The sequence below is a fragment of the Dendrobates tinctorius genome, unplaced genomic scaffold (genome assembly GCF_039654945.1).
Source record: "Dendrobates tinctorius isolate UK_male_01 unplaced genomic scaffold, ASM3965494v1 ptg000072l, whole genome shotgun sequence".
In the NCBI taxonomy this organism is placed as follows: domain Eukaryota; kingdom Metazoa; phylum Chordata; class Amphibia; order Anura; family Dendrobatidae; genus Dendrobates; species Dendrobates tinctorius.
Genome location: NW_027361740.1, coordinates 20,178 through 35,703, shown reverse-complemented (window position 1 = coordinate 35,703; position 15,526 = coordinate 20,178). Strand labels below are relative to the sequence as shown.

The following is a 15,526-nucleotide window of genomic DNA, read 5'->3' as shown; positions in this document are numbered from 1 at the left end:
GTACGTGCAACCATGTGTGAGCCACCTCTCCTGTAGATTGTAGGGCAACTTTTGGACTATAGGGTTAAAACCGTCGGCTGTGTCAAGGAATGCAAGTCCTTGTAGGTCACCCTCACATTTGGCAACTAGGACTTTCTTTAGCAGGTCACTTAGTTCCCTAAGTATCTGGAGACCTTTGTTAGATATTTTAGGAAAGTCATTGATTCTTTTGAGCAAGTCTCTCTCCATTACCTCTGCTGAGCTGTTACACTCATTCAGCCTCTTCCAGATCTGCTTGAGGCCAATTTGAGGGTGGTTTATATTAATGTCTCTGATCCTTTCTGCATGTTTGACTGACTCTTCTCCTAGGTATTTGACTAAGAGGTCTATCTCTTCCCTGTGTTGTAGCCCCAAGTCTCTAATGACATTTTGGAAGGAAGCTTTCCAAGCTCTGTAACCTTCAGCGTTGTCCGTGAATTTCATGAGTCCCTTGGCAACCAGATCACATCATGTGAAGAACTTAAATTCTGTTGTGAACCTGTAGTCAGCAGAGTATACTGGTGATGGGTCAACCTGTTAGTGATGTGAGGTGCGTTCATACCTGTTAGTATCCTCAGGGTGACGCCAACCCGTGTCAAATTACTTCGGTCTGACGTGCGGTGCGTCAGCAAGATGATTCACGTCGGTTACCTGGTGAGGGGCAAGGTAGTGATTAGCAGAGTTGTTTTGCTCCACGTTTTCCTGGAGCTGAGCCTCATGATGACTCTCACTCGGTTCACTGGATGTGTCGTGTTCTTAGTTATAATTTGGATCAGGAAGTTCATTAACAATATTGAGATGTGCGTTGCGGCAAATCTTGCAGTGGCAACTTCAGACTTTACATACTGCTTAGGCTATGCAGCTCAGGGTTGTGCGCGGCTTCTAGCGATTCTGCTTTGGCTTGTGCTGCAGCAGCTTCTCTTTTTACTTTTAGGCTCTCTAAGGCGGCATCCACGTGTGCCTTCTCTAACTGCACCTTTCTTTCTTGGTCATCTAAGCGTGCTTTCTCCAATTTAAGTTGCATCTCTTCTTCAGCATAGCTTGCTCACATTTTGGTGGCTTCAGCATTTACACAGGCAACGGCGACCGCGCTGCTGATGGATATAGTCTTTGAGGAGACAGAAGTAACAGATTTTGTCCTATGTGATTTGTGGGACATGGTGTCTTGGGGAGATGCTTGGCTGTGCAGAGATTGCTGTAGCTGTATTAGCCTCTGTGTAGCCGGTGACTTGAATCTCACTAGGTGGATTTCTGCAGTTTCACTAGTTCCTGCAGGATGGAAAACTGTCTTTTCTCTGAATTCCCACTAGCTGGATGGCTGCTGTTTCACTGTGGTCCTGCAAGATGGAAGACTGTCTCTTCCCTGAATTCCCATTGGCTGGAGGGCTGCTGTTTCACTGTTCTGTCCTCACTAAATAAAGTAGAATTCATGTAGCTTATATACAGGCAGCTAAACCGCTATACCAGGGTCCAATAAGGAGACTGTAGGTTGAATCTGTACTTTATTGAATGTGATGGTATATTGGCGTGGTGAAACTACAATACAAACATATATACACTCAGTCAGCACGGGGTACATAGGAATACATATATACTGTACATAATAAATCAACATCTGCACTGCTAGCTGAGCAAGGGAAAACTAACTAGGCAGGCTAATATGGGACAGGAATTAGATACTGGAAACATAAGTACATACCAGCGATGCGGTCACAAGGGGAGAAGAGAAATGAGATGCTTCCTGAATGCAGGCAGAAGGAAAATGGTCGACTGGAGGGAAAATGGGGGCTGAACTAACCATAATCCTTTGCAAAAGGCTACCAGGGTGCATTGCAAATGGAGGGAAATAGAAAGTTAAAGTAAAACACACAATAACACTGCCGTTATGACTCTGGTCACTAGATGGAGCCAGAAAACACTGTAAATATTTAACAAGCCGATAATCAGGGATTATGAATTAAATGTCAGTGACAGAACACCCTCGAGTCATCAAGATTTTTGGTGATGGGCAATACTACTAGGTGACACTTCAAGACCCACGCTACAGGGAGATCTTTACATCATGACACTGTGCCAACACCCACTGGGGTATAGCTACCAAGCTGACACCCATATAGTATTATTGTTATTTAGTTATTTATATAGTGTCTTTAATTACATGGTGCTGTACATGACAAGCGGTTACATACATAGTAATAGATATTGTTTACCCAAATAAAAATTACAATGTCAAACTGTTACAGAGGGGAGAGGACCTTGTCCTTGCAGACTTTCATTCTGCGGGAGAATGGGAAAGAGACAGAAGTTGGTGGGTGCAGCACCTCGGGTGGTGGAGAGGCGGCAACTCGCGTGGTGGTGTTGAAGTCACATCTGCGGCCACCACATTCTCCAATTGACATCTCTGGAAAAGCATCCAAAATGTCAAAATCTATAGCTTCAGTTATAGAAATGCATGGGTTCCTTTTAAACATCAGCTTTCAACCAGTTCAGTATTAGTAGGTGAGGGCTTGTCAGAATCCTGCCCAGGAACACCAGGCTTCAGTAGTTGCAAGTTTTGTCCACGTTATCTTCAAGTTTATCTTGCTACCGCTCGGAAAGATTTCCGCCCATTAGCACATATAAGCCGGCTTATTACACTCAGACATCATGCCCCCCTGAAGATGCAGGTAGTGAAACGCGCGTTGGGGTCCCACAGTCCACATTATGGAAAGGTCGGTCTTGGCATACAGTTTCTGGATTTTCATGTATTGCATAAAATTGTCCCACCTGATATACCTGATAGTAACTACTACTAATTGTTAGGAGTGGCAGAAGGCACTAAATAAAAATATAAATAAAGTGCCTTCGCCACTCTGGGTCCACCGTGCGGTGGATGGAAAAAACGCTGCTAGAAGAGGCAGAGCACTGTGGCGGTTATGTGCACAGGGTTTAACTGCACCTACTGTGCACTGGAGCAAGCTCTGTTAGAATCACAGAGCTGCAGGCTTAAAGCATACAGAAAACGCTGCATCTGTTCAAGGTCACAGACCCCAGCGATGCAGACACGGTATTACTGGTCACAGGAGTAGCCTTAAATGACAGGACTACTCCGTCTAGACCTACCATGAAAATAAGGTGCATGGCGTCGCAACTGCGAACACCCAGCAGGACTGCAACCGCTGCGCAGCGTAAACTTGTGCCTAAGCGATGGCACCGCTATATTGAAAGCGCGATGCAGGACGCTAGCTGCCGGAACAGATGGAGCTTGAGCGCGCTGGCGCTAGAGCTGCTGCTGGCTGATACCCAAACACTCACACAGACGTATTATCAGAGGGAAGGGGTTTCTTAATAAGTCAGTCACCAGTCCAAGCATCCATCACCATACACACAGCAGCAGTATGAGAATACTAGTGCATGGCGGAACGGCCATGCGCACCCTTTATAGCGGACAGGACCTTCCGGAAGTCTCCATAACCCTGAGCTGGACCAATGGAATCAGGAGCAGGACCTGAGCACCTGACTCCTGAGCTCCAATGAGAGATTGTCCCATAAGCATACTCAGAGGATGGGATAAGGACTTAGCCTCCAGAGAGAGTTGCTGAAAAGCAATCTCCTCTGCAATCTCTCCTGCAGTGTACGGAGAGCAGGAGACTGCAGGAGGCAAGGTTCTAGATCTCTGCGTAGACAGGGCAGAAATCTCACTCATAACACTAATACTGACTTATGTGTTGTGAATTCACTTTCTGGCCTACCTCTGGTGACTAGTGAAGGTAGTGGAGCTGGTTATATTGACAGAGGGGTCGCGAGTTCTCTTTCCGGGCTCCCTCTGGTGGTTACAGGAGGTAATGGAGCTGATCTAACTAACAGAGGTCTGCCACCTGATAATGAGGAGGATGATTGGACATCTGGAGTTTCTGATTGGATTTAAGACAGCCGACTCCCTCTATCCCTGCTGGTGATTTTTTCCTCCCTCCTGAGGTGTTAGTTTCCAGCTCAGTCCCTGCATGCTCAAGCTAAATGTTCTTTTGCTATTTTTCATATTTGATTTGGTTTTGTCTATTTCAATTTTATGTGGTCAGCCAGCCCCGGCTGGGGCTGTGCTCAATTTCCATCCTTATGTTACTTTTTGTGCCAGTTTGTTTTTGTCCCTTATTAGATTGGCCTCTCTTTGATCTGCTTTCAGAATATACCAGAGTGCTGATATAGTGGGCGAAGTCTACTGACTTCAGTGTTTTTTCTATCAGATGTGTTGGGCATTTTTTGCAGGGTTTTTTGTGTGATTGCAGACAGTGTCTTTCCTTTCCTGTCCTAGCTAGTTAGTTTGGGCCTCATCGTTTGCTCAGCCTATATTCCTATCTGCGTTTGTGTTTTCATCTTGTCTCACCGACAATATGTTTGGGGGCTATCTATTCCTTTGGGGTCTGCTCTGGGGCAGTTTAGATTTCCCCTTTCTTGATTTAGACTTATTTAGTTCTCCGGCTGTGTCGAGGCGTTTAGAATCATCGTAGGTACACTCCACGGCTACTGCTAGTTGTGTGGATAGGATCAGGGGTCTGCAATCCTCTTAGTTACCAACCTCTCTAGTTTTCTGTGGCTTAGCTTGGTCTTGCTTTCCTCCTCTGTGACCCAATCATAACACTTATGGTTACCTTCTATAGTTATAGTGGTTTGAAAAAACCACTATATTGTAATCCGAACGCTGCTAACTTATTCTTCTTCTTCTTCTTCTTATTATTATTATTAAGTTGATTTCCGCAATTAATGCGGCCCGAACCGCTACACGCACAGACTCCGTTGAGGTGTCGTTTCGAAGCCAGCGTCCATGAGAGGTGTGCTAAGTATTTTTCATGTCGATCGGATTTGTAGTTTTTGCGCAATTTGCATTTGAAAATTTTTTTTCCCGTCATTGGAATGCACTGTCTCAATGCTTTTCAATAGGAAATGGCAAAACGTGCCCTGAGGCGATTGAAATGACAGTTGAGCTCATTGATATGCGCAGGAAGGCCCAGTTACTATGCCAACGCCTACGAACTTCACTTGAACCCCAGCACAGAGCCTCTGCCACATAATATCAGCTCTTAAAGCGAAACTCACAGCACAAATGCAAATCTAGCTTCATCACATGACACATGCCCCTGAGAGAGAATGTGTGCGCCAAAGTGGATTTAAAAGAAGACCAGTGAGCCAAACTAGCTCTTAAAGGGCCAATGCGCCAAACTGATTGTTAAAGGCCCAGCGCACCCAAATGAGTCTTAAAGGGCCGACACACCAAATCGGAGGCTGAGCCACCCCGGCCTCCAAATCGGAGGCTGAGCCACCCCGGCCTCCAAATCGGAGGCTGAGCCACCCCGGCCTCCAAATCGGAGGCTGAGCCACCCCGGCCTCCAAATCGGAGGCTGAGCCACCCCGGCCTCCAAATCGGAGGCTGAGCCACCCCGGCCTCCAAATCGGAGGCTGAGCCACCCCGGCCTCCAAATCGGAGGCTGAGCCACCCCGGCCTCCAAATCGGAGGCTGAGCCACCCCGGCCTCCAAATCGGAGGCTGAGCCACCCCGGCCTCCAAATCGGAGGCTGAGCCACCCCGGCCTCCAAATCGGAGGCTGAGCCACCCCGGCCTCCAAATCGGAGGCTGAGCCACCCCGGCCTCCAAATCGGAGGCTCATCGACCCCGGCCTCCAAATCGGAAGCTCATCGACCCCTGCCTCCAAATCGGAGGCTCTTTGACCTCGGCCTCCAAATCGGAAGCTCAACGACCCCGGCCTCCAAATTGGAGTCTGAGCGACCCCAGCCTCCAAATCTTACCCAGAGTGGCCCCACCCACCAAATCAGACCCAGAGAGGCCCTGCCCACCAAATCGGTCCCTGAGGGGCCCCGCCCACCAAATCGGTCCCTGAGGGGCCCCGCCCACCAAATCGGACCCTGAGAGGCCCCGCCCACCAAATTGGACCCAGAGTGGTCCCGCCCACCAAATTGGACCCAGAGTGGTCCCGCCCACCAAATTGGACCCAGTGGGGCTCCGCCCACAAAATCAGACCCTGAGGGGCCGCGGCCACAAAATCGGACCCTGATGGGCCCCGGTCACAAAATTGGACCCTGATAGGCCCCGGCCACAAAATCGGACCCTGAGGGGCCCCAACCACAAAATCGGACCCTGAGAGGACCCGCCCACCAAATTGGACCCAGAGTGGTCCCGCCCACCAACTTGGACCCAGAGGGGCCCCACCCACAAAATTGGACCCAGAGGGGCCCCAACCACAAAATCGGACCCTGAGGGGACCCAACCACAAAATCGGACCCTGAGGGGCCCCTGACACAAAATCGGACCCTGAGGGGCCCCGGCCACAAAATCGGACCCTGAGGGGCCCAGCCCACAAAATCGGACCCTGTGGGGCCCCGCCCACCAAATTGGACCCAGAGTGGCCCCTCCCACCAAATCAGACCCTGTGGCGCCCCGCCCATCAAATCGGACCCTGTGGTGCCCCACCCACCAAATCGAACTCTGAGGGGCCCCGCCCACCAAATCGGACCCAGAGGGGTCCCACCCGCCAAATCAGACCCGGAGGGGCCGTGCCCACCAAACCGGACCCTGAGGGGCCTCGCCCACCAAATCGGCCCACCAATTCAAGCCCTGAGGAGCCCAGTCCACTGAATCGGATCCTGAGGGGCCCCACCCACCAAATCAGACCCTGAGGGGCCCCACAGGCCAAAGTGGCCCCTGAGAGGCACCCACAGGTAAAACGGATACTGAGTTGAAAGTCGTGCAGGGGCAGCAGGCAAGTCTCTCTTAAAGGGGCAGCCCGGGCACCATTTCAAACCACTATCTGTACTTCCTTCAGGAAATACACATCTAGTTTAGATTGGAGATCCAGTCACAAGAGCTCATTATTTACTTCAGTGATATCAGGCAACATTTTTCCTTCTCTATATTCTACATTTTATTGTGTTTGTCTTGTTATTGATCACCTTATTATGCACTTTTGCACCTTATATGAATATTGAGATTGAATTGTGTCTTTCTTACTTGAAGGAGAGATTATATATATATCTATATATACACACACACACACACATATACACAGTATCTAATATTTAAAGCTCAAGTGTGTGTATGTATGTATGTATGTATGTATGTCCAGGATTGGCATCCGCTCCGTCGCAGCTACAGCCGAAAAATTTGGCACAGTCACACGTCTGGACCCCAAGAGTGTCCTAGGCTATGTTGTGAGGCAAAATTTTAACTCCGCGTGTTCCAATTCACCAAACAATTTTGCCCCTATCTACATAATGGGGAAAAAGTGTATCAAGCCCCGCCCCTCATTATGATGTCATAATGGTTGCCATGGTGACGCTGATGTCATCATAGGTTGCAAGCCCCGCCGCTCATTAGGATGTCATAATGGTTGACTATGGGATGGAGGATGTGTGATGGGTATCTGGGCACTGGACTATGGGATGGAGGATATGTATGATGGGTATATGGGCATGGGACTATGGGATGGAGGATGTGTGATGGGTATATGGGCATGGGACTATGGGATGGAGGATATGTATGATGGGTATATGGGCACGGGACTATGGAATCGTGGATATGTATGATCGGTATATGGGCACGGGACTATGGGATGGAGGATAATTATAATTTGCTATAACTAACCACAGTTAGTTACTATGCCCGGGAAGCGCCAGGCTCTTCACCTAATATATATAGATAGATAGATATACAAAAAAACTATACACAAAAACCTGACCAGCACCTTCCAAGTGTGAATAGGTGCAAGCTGCAGTGACTACAAAACATATATGAAAAAGGCACAGCAGCACCCTGTGAATGACAAGACATATGATGTCAATGGAAATAACTTCAAATGCTCTGTCCCTCAGAACTGGTTGAGAACACCTGCAGGTTAACTGGAGGAGTAGTCACTGCAGCTTGCACCTATTCACACTTGGAAGGTGCTGGTCAGGTTTTTTGTATAGCTATTTATGGGGGGTGTGACTCCCTCTGCTCTGACACTTGCACTCCCCCCGTTAACCTGCAGATGTTCTCAACCAGTTCTACTTGCCCATTCAAATTGTAGGCTTGCAGCTCAGGAGAGACATGTCTGTCCATTATAGTAGGTTTTTTTTTAACCAGAAAGTGGTATATACAGTAGGATATGGAATGGTTTGGACAGAACCTGTCAGAGAAGTGTCACCTTGCTGCGGTTGACGGGCACACATGAATTGGCCAAATCATGTGCTAAGAACCTTCGCTTTTGTAAGTACATCTTGCTGAGGGACAGAGCATTTGTAAGTTATTTCCATTGACATCATATGACTTGGCATTCACAGGGTGCTGCTGTGCCTTTTTCATATATAAGGCTCAAAGTGTGTGTGTATGTATGTATGTACAGTTGTGGCCAAAAGTATTGACACCCCTGCAATTCTGTCAGATAATACTCAGTTTCTTCCTGAAAATGATTGCAAACACAAATTCTTTGGTATTATCTTAATTTAATTTGTCTTAAATGAAAAAACAGAAAAAGAATTGTCCTAAAGCCAAATTGGATATAATTCCACACCAAACATAAAAAAGAGGGTGGACAAAAGTATTGGCACTGTTCGAAAAATCATGTGATGCTTCTCTAATTTGTGTAATTAACAGCACCTGTAACTTACCTGTGGCACCTAACAGGTGTTGGCAATAACTAAATCACACTTGCAGCCAGTTGACATGGATTAACGTTGACTCAACCTCTGTCCTGTGTCCTTGTGTGTACCACACTGAGCATGGAGAAAAGAAAGAAGACCAAAGAACTGTCTGAGGACTTGAGAAACCAAATTGTGAGGAAGCATGAGCAACCTCAAGGCTACAAGTCAATCTCCAAAGACCTGAATGTTCCTGTGTCTACCGTGCGCAGTGTCAAGAAGTTTAAAGCCCATGGCACTGTGGCTAACCTCCCTAGATGTGGACGGAAAAGAAAAATAGACAAGAGATTTCAACACAAGATTGTGCGGATGTTGGATAAAGAACCTCGACTAACATTCAAACAAGTTCAAGCTGCCCTGCAGTCCGAGGGTACAACAGTGTCAATCCATACTATCAGTCGGCGTCTGACTGAAAAGGGACTGTATGGTAGGAGACCCAGGAAGACCGCACTTCTTACCCCGAGACATAAAAAAGCCAGGCTGGAGTTTGCCAAAACTTACCTGAAAAAGCCTAAAACGTTTTGGAAGAATGTTCTCTGGTCAGATGAGACAAAAGTAGAGCTTTTTGGGCAAGGCATCAACATAAAGTTTACAGGAGAATAAAAGAGGCATTCAAAGAAAAGAACACGGTCCCTACAGTCAAACATGGCAAAGGTTCCCTGATGTTTTGGGGTTGCTTTGCTGCCTCTGGCACTGGACTGCTTGACCGTGTGCATGGCATTATGAAGTCTGAAGACTACCAACAAATTTTGCAGCATAATGTAGGGTCCAGTGTGAGAAAGCTGGGTCTCCCTCAGAGGTCATGAGTCTTCCAGCAGGACAATGACCCAAAACACACTTCAAAAAGCATTAGAAAATGGTTTGAGAGAAAGCACTGGAGACTTCTACGGTGGCCAGCAATGAGTCCAGACCTGAATCCCATAGAACACCTGTGGAGAGATCTAAAAATGGCAGTTTGGAGAAGGCACCCTTCAAATATCAGGGACCTGGAGCAGTTTGCCAAAGAAGAATGGTCTAAAATTCCAGCAGAGCATTGTAAGAAACTCATTGATGGTTACTGGAAGCGGTTGGTCGCAGTTATTTTGGCTAAAAGTTGTGCAACCAAGTATTAGGCTGAGGGTGCTAATACTTTTGTCTGGCCCATTTTTGGAGTTTTGTGTGAAATGATCAATGTTTTGCTTTTTGCTTCATTCTCTTTTGTGTTTTTTCATTTAAGACAAATTAAATGAAGATAATAATACCAAAGAATTTGTGTTTGCAATCATTTTCAGGAAGAAACTGAGCATTATCAGACAAAATTGCCGGGGTTTCAATACTTTTGGCCACAACTGTACATATATGTATATCTGTGTGAGTACATGGGAAGTATACAGTGTGTGTGTCTGTATATGTGTGTTAGTATGAGTATGAATGTAGTAAACGTGCAGGTGCTGGTATGTCACCACGGAACAGAGACAGATCAAAAGTTAAAGGGTTTTATTTACAGGGATATGATACTCCTCGCAGGGAGAAAGCAGTGGGGGTTAAACTGGTTTTAAAGCAGTATATCAAACAGTCAAAAAGAACAGGTGTTCTTGGAACTTATCAGTCTGCCGAGTACTTGCTTGTAGGGTCGTCTTCTCCCGCGTCGGTGCCGTCAGCAGCGGCACTTGTCATCTCTCTAGTGGCTGTATGCTCTGCAGTCTCTAAGGATCCACAACAGGGGTCTCGGGGATTAATGAAGAAAGGCAGGGGGAACACAAGGCATTCCGGGTGTCCCCTGCTCTGAGTCTATGCTCCAAAACTAAACAGTCTCTCTGCAGGAATCAAGGGCTCTGTGTCTCTATCAGTCTTTCAACTGGAGTCAGGGGCTCTGCACCAACACCGCAGGTACTGGGGCTACGTACGGGGGTCACTGTCTCGGAACGGGGGTCAGAGTGCACCTCTCCAGCCACTGCAGGCTCTGGTCTCACATACTCACAAGATGCAGTCTCTCTGCACAATCCCCCTGGATTTGTGCTCTGAACGGCAGTTCTCTCTTCTCCCCTGTGTGCAGCTGCAAAGAATTTGTGTTTGCAATCATTTTCAGGAAGAAACTGAGTATTATCTGACAGAATTGCAGGGGTGTCAATACTTTTGGCCACAACTGTATGTATGTACGTGTGTGTGTGTGTATATATATATATATATATATATATATATATATATATATATATATATATATATATATATATATATATGTGTCCGGGATAGGCATCCGCACCGTCACAGCTACAGCCACAAAATTTGCCCCTATCTACATAATGGGGAAAAAGTGTGTGCGTATCAAGCCCCACCTCTCATTATGATGTCACCATGGCTGCCATGGCGACGCTGATGTCATCATAGGTTGCAAGCCCCGCCGCTCATTATGATGTCATAATGGTTGACTATGGGATGGAGAATGTGTGATGGGTATATGGGCACTGGACTATGGGATGGAGGATATGTATGACGGGTATATGGGCATGGGACTATGGGATGGAGGATATGTGATGGGCATATGGGCACTGGACTATGGGATGGAGGATATGTATGACGGGTATATGGGCATGGAACTATGGGGTGGCGGATATGTATGATGGGTATATGGGCACGGGCCTATGGGATGGAGGATATGTATGATGAGTATATGGGCATGAGGCTATGAGATGAAGGATGTGTGATGGGTATATGGGCACTCGACTATGGGATGGCGAATATGTATGATGGGTATATGGGCATGGGACTATGGGATGGAGGATGTGTGATGGGTATATGGGCACGGGACTATGGGATGGAGGATGTGTGATGGGTATATGGGCACGGGCCTATGAGATGGAGGATATGTATGATGGGTATATGGGCATGGGGCTATGAGATGGAGGATGTGTGATGGGTATATGGGCACGGGCCTATGAGATGGAGGATATGTATGATGGGTATATGGGCATGGGGCTATGAGATGAAGGATGTGTGATGGGTATATGGGCACTCGACTATGGGATGGCGAATATGTATGATGGGTATATGGGCATGGGACTATGGGATGGAGGATGTGTGATGGGTATATGGGCACGGGCCTATGAGATGGAGGATATGTATGATGGGTATATGGGCATGGGGCTATGAGATGGAGGATGTGTGATGGGTATATGGGCACGGGACTATGGGATGGAGGATGTGTGATGGGTATATGGGCACGGGCCTATGAGATGGAGGATATGTATGATGGGTATATGGGCATGGGGCTATGAGATGGAGGATGTGTGATGGGTATATGGGCACGGGCCTATGAGATGGAGGATATGTATGATGGGTATATGGGCATGGGGCTATGAGATGAAGGATGTGTGATGGGTATATGGGCACTCGACTATGGGATGGCGAATATGTATGATGGGTATATGGGCATGGGACTATGGGATGGAGGATGCATGATGGGTATATGGGCATGGGACTATGGGATGGAGGATGTGTGATGGGTATATGGGCAATCGACTATGGGATGGAGGATATGTATGATGGGTATATGGGCACGGGCCTATGGGATGGAGGATGTGTGATGGGTATATTGGCACGGGCCTATGGGATGGAGGATATGTATGATGGGTATATGGGTACGGGCCTATGGGATTGTGAATATGTATGATGGGTATGTGGGCACTGGACTATGGGATGGAGGATAATTATAATTTGTTATAACTAACCACAGTTAGTTACTATGCCCGGGCAGCGCTGGGCTCTTCAGTTAGTATATATATTTATTTGTAATCCTCCCTCTTCACATTTGTGATGGGCTACCAACTTTTTGAATATTATCATTTTTTATGCACTTTATTAGATCATTATTAGTATTTGTAACTGGCCATCTGTAGGTCCTTCTATGGATCACTTTATTATGCCCTAAATGCTCTTTACATAAATGATAAAAAAATAAAAATTGTGTTTTTTCATATTTGGGATATATACACACAAAAATTTATATATTTTTTGCATTTGCCTTCCTATTTTGTGGAGGATAACAAAAATTGGAATATTATCTATATCCTTTATATTATCATATGCATTTGTTTACATATTGCCATTTTTTACTCTCCTTGTCCGTATGTGGTAACTGGGTGTTGCTGATTCCCTTATACATCTTTAAATAGTGATTGATCTTTATAAAATTTGTATTTTATCTTCTGGATAATAACAAAATTGTATATTTTATTTATTGCTCTCGGTTCCATTTTTTCTTTGGTGTATTTATCTTGCTATGGCTCTTCCAGGCATGATTTCAGCAACAAGATTTAGCCTTCGTAATACAGAGACAGAGTACAGTACTGAGTACAACACCGCCTAAGTGTTCACTCTCTGCTACTCAGACTTTCTATCTGCCCCTAGGCTGAAGATGATGATGGTGGTAGTAGTTGGAGCATTTAACACAGTCATGAAGCTGCCATAACAACTTGAAACAGAAATCTTTTTACCGACATACCCCACTGTAAATTTTATTATTTTGGTTTTTTTTTGGATGCAAAAAGAGTGCTGGATCTAACGAGAGTGACAGACTGCCCCAAAAAGAGAATTTATGCCTAAAATGCCTCAATTTTTGGCACACGGATGTATGAGGCGTGTCCCAGATAGACCCCACTGTAAAATATGGCCTGTTATTTAAAATACTGCAACATAGTGCTGTATATAAGTAATGTGTTTTTTTATTTTTTTGGGCTAAATACTGCTGTATATAAGTACAATTTCACCCGGGACATAAAAAACCCTGCTGTAAACAGGCCAAACTTTGAGAACACTGATATGAGCTGCCACGAAGATACGACACCAAAAAATGTATGGCCTGTATTACAATTACACCTGGGGCTAGATATATACCGTCAATATATCCTACAGGTAGCAGCAGCACCAGAACACAGGAAGGGAATGGACCCTCTTGATGTATGCAATGATCTATACACACACATATAGTGCCTGCAGGCCTTGCACTGATGTGTATAGAGCGACGTAGACTACCCTGCCTGCCTAACACTGGATCCTATATAGTCTGGAATTAGTCCTTAGAAGGACTGTTGCTTTAGCTGGATTTGAGTAGTTTAGGATGGTAGACCCCACACTAACTAATAAATCTCCAATTCTGACCCTATAAAGGTGGCAGCTCTCCCTACACTATCTCAATCTGGAGCTGAATGCGCCGAGCAAGGCGGCGTCCAGTCTCTTATACCCCTGATGATGCTGTGCGGCCAGCCAATCACTGCACGACCACAACAAAGATGGCTGTGGCTTTCATGGCCTGGCAGACCATTCCTGCATCGTGACTGGGTCTGTAAAGTCCACCAAAAAAGCTGGGTGGAGACACGAGTAATCCTGGAAATACTCAGTACACTGAATACAGTGATAATCAGGCGAGTAACGAGTAGTGGCGAGCACGTTCACTCATTACTAATTAAAACCCCACTCACAGTATGATGCCCCATAGTCCATTTTACCCAAAGGAAGGTTCCTCTCCACCACAGTGTGTTAGCCCAACAGTGGCCCCACAGTTTTCATTAGCTTCAGAATAGTGTATTTGCCAAGTAAAAAATACTCATCTCTGCTCTGGTGTGCGCTTAGAATCATTTTGCACAGTCAGAGAAATCAAGTTATATCATTGTGCCTCCCTGCCATTGAGACAGACACATTTACTGAGCTGTTAGCTTCTTGTTTCACCATAGTATTTCACCAATTGTGTCAAGTGGATGCCAGGTAACAACACATTATAATCGCAACCTCCTGGGACAGCTATACAAATCCAGTAATATTCTTCTGGATCAAGGTTGGATGGTATGTTTACAAGAGTGAGCAAGAAGTGGACGTGTGCAAAGATATCATGAGTAATTAGTAAATTATCACAATCGAAAATAATTCTGGAAATGGATGGCAAGAACGGTAGGAACTTTTTCGTTATGTTAAACATTTTAAATAACTATATCTGTAATCTTATTAACATAATTTTAAACAAAAACTTTAAACTGAACAATAAATGTTCTTTGATATACAATAATTTTTCATACCTGGAAAAGAATGAAGTGGTAAATGTGGAAAGGTATGATGCCCACTACAGACAAGTATGCCATCAAAAATTCCAACTTCTTCCTTTCCATCACATTCTGTTCGAACATCCCATTGGCCTGTAGTGGCAAAATCAGGACGCTTTTTTATGTTGCACACCTTGGTCTGAATGATTAAAAACAAGAATTTTTATAGTTTGTAGTTTTTAATCAGTCAAATGCTATAGTAAAGTCAGGTGTCAGGCAGAATATTGATTTTTATTAACAAAAAAATCATCAAGGCTATAAATAGTTTGTAGAAGCACTGCTGTTTTTGTTTGAGTTTTCAGAAACTTGCAGAAAAAGTAGTTCTATTACCCATTTTTTTAATCACTTATGTCTACAAACATTGCATTAATAGTGCAAGTATAAAAAATGTGGTAATACATCTTATCAGAGAAATCTTCTTTGTGAACGCATAAGTCACTTTTTCCATAGTACATACGCAATATACAGTACATACAGTGACATGACCACCATCTTGCATGGGGAACACACAGGAATTATGATGAGATTGTTAATAATCAGTTATGATTAGTGTTGAGCTTTCCGATACCGCAAGTATCGGGTATCGGCCGATATTAGCTGTATCGGAATTCCGATACTGACTTCCGATACTTTTTTCATATCGGATACCGGAATTGGAAGATCCCATAATGCTATCAGCCCGCTCGCTTTGATTCAGCCAATGGGAATCCTCAGAAGTGTGGGCACATCCTGTTAGGCATGTTAACTATTGGCATGGCTGTGATTGGCTGC

General features: G+C 45.4%; 1 protein-coding gene across 1 annotated transcript in view; it reads right to left on the bottom strand.

Moving 5' to 3' along the window:
- The window catches only part of LOC141096131 (flavin-containing monooxygenase 5-like), a 191,948-nt gene extending 177,033 nt beyond the window's left edge, over positions 1 to 14,915 (bottom strand). Inside the window, exon 1 of the mRNA XM_073582530.1 lies at positions 14,732 to 14,915. The gene's annotated coding sequence lies outside the window, so the exon portion shown is untranslated. The remainder of the gene's footprint in view (positions 1 to 14,731) is intronic.
- Positions 14,916 to 15,526: the final 611 nt, after the last annotated feature.